Below are 9475 nucleotides of genomic sequence, written 5' to 3'. Positions count from 1 at the left end.
CTAATAACTAAAACAGTAATTAAGCCAGTATTATTAACCTCGCTTCTTCATTTAAAAACTACGAAATTCTAAGAATTTAAATGAAAACGTTGTTGTCAATTTCCATTTGAAAAGAATATATAAGGAGGGCTTAATGGCTTCAGTTTGTTAAAGTGATTTTGTACTCATGGTTAATTAAATGCACAAGGACTTCCACTGAGAATCGGGGTGTTCTAAATAATATAATAATAACTTGTGTAACCAATTACTGTAAAATAAAACTGGATTATCCAATATGACCTGTCTGGCTTTGGTATTCATAATTTTAAATCCCATTTAATTAAATCCTCAGGGTACCATATTCAACATAAAAACAACCGTGACCTTCTTTATAATATAAATGTAGTAGCCATAGTGGGTCAGGAATGAATTTTGGTTCCACAACTGGGTGACTCATTCATCAGAAAATCTTCTAGGCTGTCACCATATTTAAACAACATTATGAGCCAGTTCCTCAGCTGGTGTAAATAGGCTATTGTAAATTGACTGTAATGGCACTGGAGCTTTATACCACTGCTCTTTATTTCTAAGCAACAGAGAAGAGAAGGAAGTGTACACGCATTTCTTGGTTCACTAATGAGGATGAGGTTTATTATAAGAAAAATATATCACCTCTTCCCCCTCCTTTTTTTTTGTTCTTACAGGGATTCTGGGAATAGGCTTTTTCATTGTGGGCTTGAGTTTTGGGGTTTGTTGTTGTTTTGTTTTTTTTTTTGTTAATTAATGTTGTGCTTTCCAGAACAGCATCAAGGCCAAGTGAGAACTTGTAATTTAAAGTTCATGACAATAATCATATCAAATCGGGGAGTGATTTTTCTATGGTGTTAGCAATCTACCCACACATGCTATAATAGTCTTTCCCTTTTTCCTCATTTTTTTCTGCCTATTTTTGAACCAGCTGAACTATCTTTTCTGCACAATGAAGACCTGCAAGTATGTTGTCTTCTTATTGTTTGAGTCTGTATATGATATATGTAGTTGCTGCATCTATAAAACACAGATTTTCTCAAAATATAAATAGCCAGCACTTAAGTGCAGACACACACACAGGCTTAACACCCAGGCAGAGAAAGTCTCCATCTCAAGCACCCAAGGCTCAATATCACATCACATAAGTTGCACCATTTGCAAATAAATATACTGAGGGTTGGATTAACCTAGTAGTATGCCATTTCAGCACACTGACAGAAGTGTCTAACATAGGCCAGCTCCTAGCAGGGTGAATTTATCACATTTTTCAAGTGACGTTGATAAGCTTTTAAAAATATCTAAAATGTACTGCAGTTAGTACAGGGGAACAAGGTACTGTACACAACATGGATAGATTGAACTTCATCTACACTTCACCAATCCGAAGCAGAAAAAAAGTAGGCAGGAGCAACTAATGATGGGAGCATGTCAGAAGGATGATTATGGATATCTCATTACTCATTTTTCTTTGTCATTGCCCTTCAGAGATGCCTACAGAAGTTTAAACAATAACTTAAGGCCCTAATACTAAAAATGTAGCATAATTATGTAAAAAGCTATACAGATATTTTATTTATCTGCTGTTTTCATGTGAGGGGAAAGTATGTAAGAGAATCACTGATGAGGACTGATCAGGGAGTCCTGACCTCAGCACTGGGCAGAGACACAATGCATTTATTGCTGTGCAGCCACATGGCTGACATTTCACTCACAGTTTCCACCTATGTGCAGACTGTCTCTTCAAATAGAATTTTTGCTGATCTAAAATTATCAACTATTTAAAAAGATTGAAGACATTTTCATTCACAAGACCACTTGATTCTTTCTTTCTGGACAACTAAGAAATCTATCTGATGAAACAGCCTCAGTCTTTGTTATCATATTAGCAAATTTTATTGTCTAAAGAATATAAACCCAGAATACATTCTGCCAGATATTGCTTCTGCCATATCAGAAAAAAAAATATTCCTTTTTCCTGTTTCTTTTAAAAACTCACCCACAAAAGATCTCATTCTTTAGTGGACCTTACTCTTTCAGGGTTGGAAGGACAGAACTAGGGAAAATTGCAGTGAACTGTTGTCTACTGCTGTGAACTGAGTGGAAATGCGTGATGCAACTATGAAATTCCAAATACAAGACAGAAATCCATAAGGGGAAAAAATCATACTAAAAAAGACAAGGTTCAGTAACAGATGTGTTTTTATTGTTTTCATATTCGGTCCTTTATGTTAATATAAGTACTCTGCGTGCACATCATGTAATCAGCTCATAGGGTGAGCAGTTTGTTTCATTAAATTAGATCCTATTTTCATGCTCAGCACATTGATGAGGAGATGAACAAAGCACATATCACTGATTTCTAATTCTTTATTTCCAGTGGGGAGTTGTCCAGAAATATTAAATCAAGAGCCACTGAACCATCCTATTTCCAGTTGTTATCATTGAATAGACTTTATCCTTTCCCTCCTCACTTTCCCAAGCTTTGTTAGTTTTCCTTCGCCATCAACACCTTCTGTATGTTAATTAGCAAACAAATATACATATTTATACAAACATATAAATATGTGTATGGATTTTATTCCAGTGACACCAGGGAGGTCTGGATGATATCCTAAACATATAAATATAATATGTGTGTATGTGTGTGTATGTGTGTTGTGCTGTAGCAATTTTGTTTCTTGTGTTTACGGTTACAGTATGGGCATTACATATTATCTGTTTGACCATCAAGTAGACAATACTACAGATCTTAATGAAGATGAGTTTTCTTCTCTGCATTGGCATCATTAAACCTTCCCTGGGTAATATTTTCCTCTTGTTATGAAAAAAAAAAAAAAGACACAAAAACACCCTAGAACAGAAAAAAAAAAAACCAAAACAAACAACGAAACCCAAACCCAACATCAAATAAACAAAAAATCCAACCAAACGACAAGAACGCTACTTTACCATTTGAAGATCATAAAACATCGCAGATACTTAGACACCTCACTATCCAAGTTCTTGCTGTACTGGTAACTTCAGTTGAATCTTCTTTCTTTACGTTAGTGTTTGATTCACTGGATATTTTTAAAAATAAATTAGAAAACACTTCATTTGTCCTGGTGTGTTACAGCTATTGTAAGCATCAGCCACATAACTCTTTTCAATCACAGACAATCTCTGAGCCTTCTTCAGGGATAGTCTTAGGTAGGTACTGAGACACAGCTCTCATAAACCACTTTAATAATAAGTCAGTGGCACTTTCTTTTTCACAAAGCCCTTTCTCCTAGTTGCTTAAAGGGCTTCCTTGCACCACTAGACAGAATGAAAAAAAAATGCTGGTTCTAAGTACTTATTATTCTTAAAATAACCCCACTCTATGGACAGTGTCCTTTGTTCCCAACTAATTCACTAGCAGGAGTTACCTCCACACACAAAAATATTACAGTGACGATGTTTCAAAATTTTAGCTGCAAATTATAATCTCTACTGTCCTCTATAGGTTTAGGCTTTTGGATGAAAATATATGGGTGAATTACAATAGGAGAATATACATCATTCATCAAGAAATTTGTTAAAAATGTGTCATTCCACTGAAGGTTTTCTAATTACTTTACAAAAAATTAGTAACTATAATTTCTTACATTGCTTTGGTTTAGAGAATGTCATTGTTGTTATTATATGTACACAGAAAAAAAGAGAATAAATTTTATAGCTACAATGTCAGTAGCAGAGACAGCAATAAACCTCCTACCGCCTCTGTCTTAAGCACCATTCTTTAACTTCAAGACTATTCTTGGAGTCTTTAATAATTAATGTAGCAATAGTTCTCTTGTTTAAGGTCACATTGCAGCTTTTACCACAAGCTGCCTTATAAGTGCAAGGTACATAAACATATGAGCGCTTTCTAGGAAGGACAGTAGGACAATATAAGAGATTAATAATAATCTCTGATAAATAAATATAAAACATTAATAATAGTAGGCATGTTTTCCAGAACATCATTTAGGTTAGATAATACAACTCAGTTTAAGCTGGTGGTGGATAGAAGGTACCACGTATGCTAGTCTTCCAAAAGTATATATCAACCATTGGAAATATGACAAAGGCAAAACAAGAAAGAAAACAGGATAACCACATTCATTTTATGTTTTAAGAAACTTATACATTTATTAAGATGTTTTAAGCCATGCATATTCAGATGCTTTTATTTTTATTTGGTGCATTGTAATGGTAAGAAAAAGAGTCTAAATATGCAAAACCCCAGGAAAGCATAGTTGCAATGAAGTTTCACATTCGTGATCTCCAAAGCACATATGTAGTTGTCATCATCACAGCTCATAATAACTGCCTACGTACAGTCACAAGTGCTCGGGGTTTACCAGGAGCCAAACAGGCAGATGGATAATTCTTTGTATATGTGTCTACATAGTTTTACTCTTGCTGCATACCACTGATCATCCTCCCTCCATCTGCAGGCTGTCTCTTCAACTGCATGTTTGTCCTTTTTTAAGCCCATAGCAAGCTTTTATAAATAGGAGAACAGAAGTGTGGGATGAAATACAAAGATGTTCTACATCTCTGTATGCACTTGACCCAGCTTCAATGGGCATGACACTGGATATATATGCATTTAATCATATTAGTTTATTCTTTAATTCGTGCTTAAGTCTCAGCTCCTAAATCCACCACACTGCCTGCATTTTGGCATGCATTGAAATTCAGCTTTGGAATGTGACAATTGATATCCTGGTAAGGAAATGTGGTTGAAAGGGAATATATGAATGTAAGAATACTTGTATTAGGTCAGACCAACTGGGGTGTACTCCAGTAACCTGATTCTAACAACAGGCACAAGTCTGGAGGACACAATACAGACTAGAAGTGTCTACATTTCTACTTATCATTCTCCTATTCTCCAGCTATTTCCATTTCAGACACTTGCAGAGCCAGATGAGGGACTTATGTGTTTGGTAAACCTCAACAGACTACTTCTGCATAAACTTGTCCAGTCTCCCCTTGAGTCTATGCAAATTTTTAACATGCAAAATAGATTTCAACAGGAACATGCTCATGTCTCCTGTCTTGTACAAGCAACTATCACCTCACTTGTCTTGAAGAAAAAAGATGTGGGTTCTGTGAGTTTCATTTGACTCTCATCTTCTTCAACTGGAAGAGACTGTGAACAATTTAATCTCCCCCCACTGTCTTCATGTCACTCAATTTTTTTTAAATTTCTAGCACATCCTTCCCCCACGCCGTCTCTTTTCCAAACAGAAGACTCCTAGCTTACACAAGGGTTCCCTGTGTGAAAGCTGTTACAGACCTTTGATCCTTCTTGCCACCTTTCTCTGCACTTTTTTACTTCTACTTCCTGCATTTGAGATGAGAAGCTCAGGACTGCATAGAATATTCTAGAATACAAGTGTACCCGTGACTTCATATAGTGGAACAGTGATCTCTTTTTTGCTCTTTATTACTTTCTTAATAATTCCTAACATTTGCTTTATGATGGCTACTGAGCACCAGCTGACATTTCAGGGGAAATATCTTTCTCAGCAATAAAAACTTGCTCCTGAGTGGAAAGAGTTTCTCAGTGCTCTTCATTTGTATATGAAAAAAGGATTGTCTTTTCTTCTTCTCATCATTTTACATTTAGCTGTGCTGAATTTCATCTGCCTTTTTTTTCTCTTTCACTTGTCTTACACAACCCTTGCGCAATTTTTTGCGGTCAAATCTCATGCTACCCTGAATAATTTACTATCATCATCCAACTTTCTTACATCACTGCTCATCCCGTTATGCAGGTCACTGATAACCATATTAAGCAGAGCAATCCCCTGCATGTATCCCTGTGGAATTCTACTGCTGACCTCCCTTCACTGGAAGAATTGACTATTTACTCCCACTCTCTGTTGCTTGTCTTGCAACCAATTATTTATCCAAGTTATGACCTTTTTATCTCTTATGCTTGACTGCTTAATATCTAAATCCAAATAAATTATATCAATCAGATCAGCTTTATCCATATGTCTGCTGACCCCTTCAAAGATCTCCAATAAATTTTCAAGACAGTAGTTCCCTTTGCAAAAGCCATGCTGACTTCTCCAAGGTAAAGTATATCTATCCACATGTATGCCAATTCCATTCTTAATAATAGTTTATCCTAATTTATCCACTGTAGACACCAGGTTTATAGGCCAGTAACTCTGCAGATGTCTTCCAGTTTATCTTTTTAACTTGTGTTTTATTTGCCACCCTCAAATCTTCAGTAAAACAGTTTTAAATTAAAGGTTAGATATCAGTGTCAGTAAATCAGCTACTTCATCTCTGGGTTACTCTGGAAACCCTAAATAAACATTCCCTGCTCCTAGCAGGTAGTTGCTCTGCATTTTGAGAGAGTTCTGTAGTTCCGTAACTTCTGCTACAGTCATTTGTGTCTTAAATAGACCCTCTGGAAGGTCCTCTGCAAAGAAGAGAGAAATTAAGAACTTTATTTGCATATGTAAGAGTCAGGAAAGTTGATTACATCTGAGAAGAAGGAGGTATTTCAGTAGAGTTCTCTAAAAGGCAGAAAACTCAAGGGGGCTTAATTTCCCTTTTTAGGTAGAAAGCTAAGAAGTTTGGCTTTTCTATTCAGTTCAGACACTTACTGGTGATATAACATCAACCTTTCTATCTAGTTAAGATATCTACATATTCTATGGCCGGATGTGACCAATGTGTTTTTCATTAAGGATTTTTTGGCATTTCAAGCTTAAGAGATGATCTTTTTGCTTGTCTTACCCTTCTGTAGTTACCAGATATATAAGCAGTTATACCTAGATAAGAAACATGTTTTGTGTGCCATACAATACCTAGAGCTTGCTTTTAACATTTCCTCATCCTTTAAAATAGGTTATCTTAAAATACTGCTGCTAAATTCTGCTTGTTCCCCTTACGCAGCGGAGCATAATACATCCTTATGCAAGCAACAAGTAACTCTAGAAAATGAAAACTTACTGGGAAAATAATAAAGACTTGGTAACTTTATGATATATGGCAACACTGACAATATGGAAAGATGGTTGCATGCACATGCAGCTCTCAGAAGCACCTTTTAACCTTTCTGCAGTAACTAGCTGTACACTCTTCTGCCATGGAAGTGGTTTAAGGTAGTGTCTGACATTGCATTGGTAGTGGGCTAAGTGCTCAGCCAGTCAGTTACTACAGCTCAACTGAGATATCTTAATTCACTCTGCTGCAGGAACCCAATTATATTTATATGCTTTGAAACAGGAAAACTCTGTGTCTCTGGTGAAAAGAATATAGTTCATAATTGTTTCTACTCCAAGATATAATACATTAGAAAATGACCAAAAGCTTTGTCTCTTAAGGCCTGACTGCTTCATCAGCCAATGTTCTGCAAAGTAGAAGAGGGACAATAGATGGTGGAAGCCCACGTGTTGTTATAGCAGTCATTATCTTTCTTGTTACTGCATAGCTTTATGCACTGAGTTTGCCTCTCATTATAGTCTTTATCCTGTTCAACTATAAACTCATTAGGCTCTGTCAATATGACAAGCTGTCCATTTTGCATCTCTCAGCTATTTGGATCTTTGCTAATAATCATCTTTTTTTTATTTCACATCCATAAGTCAGCATAAGTAATAGATGTCTTCAGCCATCTTGCATGTCACAGTAATTTGGCCATTGGCAAAGTGTGACAGTCTGCATTTTGATCATCTGGCTGAACCAATGCATCTTTTTAATTTTTTTTTTTTTCTATACATTGGTATTATACACTTTCAGTTAAACCACATGTAATTAAAGTTGTGTCTGATTTTGAATAACACACATGCACGCTTGTAACCACTTGTTCTTTATTGTTTCATAAACCTCACAAAATTGAATTGAACATTGCAGATTTGTTCTCACAAGTTATTGTAGTCTTACCTCCTCTACTATAATAATTAGATTTTAAAAGAAGTGATGTGGACTCTTTTCTCATACGAGAATTTCAAAGAATTTCTTCGTCTTGTCATAGTGTATACACAAATTATGAGGATATGTATGGATTTATGTAGGCAATCCCAGAAACTTGTTACTCATAAACAGGAAAAAATAAGGCTATGATTCCAAACAGGGAACCATTTCACTGTACACTGGCTACCCGATTCTTTACTGAAAAGGCAAGAATAAGAAAAATTGTTTTTCTATTGATATCAACAGTGATAACAATAGAACTGGAATGTTGCTTGTGGTTAAATGAGAAAGACTTCAGAAAAAAAAAATAGCTTGCTTTACAGATTGCATTTGAACCTGTTTTATTTTTAAATAAAAAAGAAGCTGGAGAAATTTGTCTGTAAGTTAAAATTATTTTTAATTTTTTAACAAGTAAATGCAGAATAGCTGGTTGTCATGAAGTTCCACTTACCACTGCATCTAGCTATGTTTAGTTTATTCTACCCTTCCATTGACTAGTGAGACAATTTAACCTTAAGAGCTTGTACATGCCTTGGACCATTTCAGGTATCCTCAAAAAATCACCTCATGCAACCTTATATTTTGAAATATTTTTTACACCTCACAGATTTAAATAAAACCTTTTTCAAAATGTTTTTTATTAATGTTGACTCAATCAATACACACAACTAATTAATGTCATCTGAAGGACTTTACATCTTGCAGAAAGATATCATAAAGCAACTGAATCAATGTCTGTGAACTGTAAAATGAAAGAAGACCAAGAAGGATCGTCTCCTTAGATAAGCCAACAATCTGTATCCTAGAATCTTCAGTCTCTGCAAACGAAAATGAAAAAAAGCCAACCACACTCATTACTTCCATTCTGAAATTTCACCAGTCTTTTCCAGCCCCTGAAGGGGACCTGTAAAGAAAAAAAAAAGTTTTCTGTTTGCACTGTAACCTCTATTCAAAGTCCAGAGAAACTACAACAACTGAAAACATTTTGAAAATATAATAAATATTTATTTTCCAAGTTTTTCTCTTTTATCCTCCTAACTGAGAGACATGCCAGACTTTTTATTTTAAAGTGTGAAAATATGGCTGTGTACCTTGGTCTATGACTGCATCTTTAAAAGCCACTGCAGGGAGAGTTATGAAAGAATTTTTCCCTAATTACAACAGTTTCATTAAAGTACAAACCAAAATACATTCTGTAAAAGATAATTGAAATTACCATCTATAACTTTTGATAGAAAATACATAAACTTGGATATTTATTGCAGATTGTCTCTTATAAACCCTGTATCTTGGTTCATGGAAGTTGTGGAATAGCTGCTGGGTAAAAACAAAAGTCTAAAAAGAAAGATTATAACTGGTTCTAAGCTGCAATTTATTCATTAAGTAATAGTATAGATTCAACAACAGAATTAAAAACATTTAGGTAAAATACCTAATTAACTTGAGAACATACATTTAGTTTGGTTTATAGTCTAATGAAGATCATTCTTTTCAATATTCATAAAGATTATTTATTTTT

This window comes from Charadrius vociferus, unplaced genomic scaffold, assembly GCF_000708025.1.
Source record: "Charadrius vociferus isolate BGI_N301 unplaced genomic scaffold, ASM70802v2 scaffold32, whole genome shotgun sequence".
NCBI classification, from domain to species: domain Eukaryota; kingdom Metazoa; phylum Chordata; class Aves; order Charadriiformes; family Charadriidae; genus Charadrius; species Charadrius vociferus.
Note: the sequence above shows the minus strand (reverse complement) of the source record.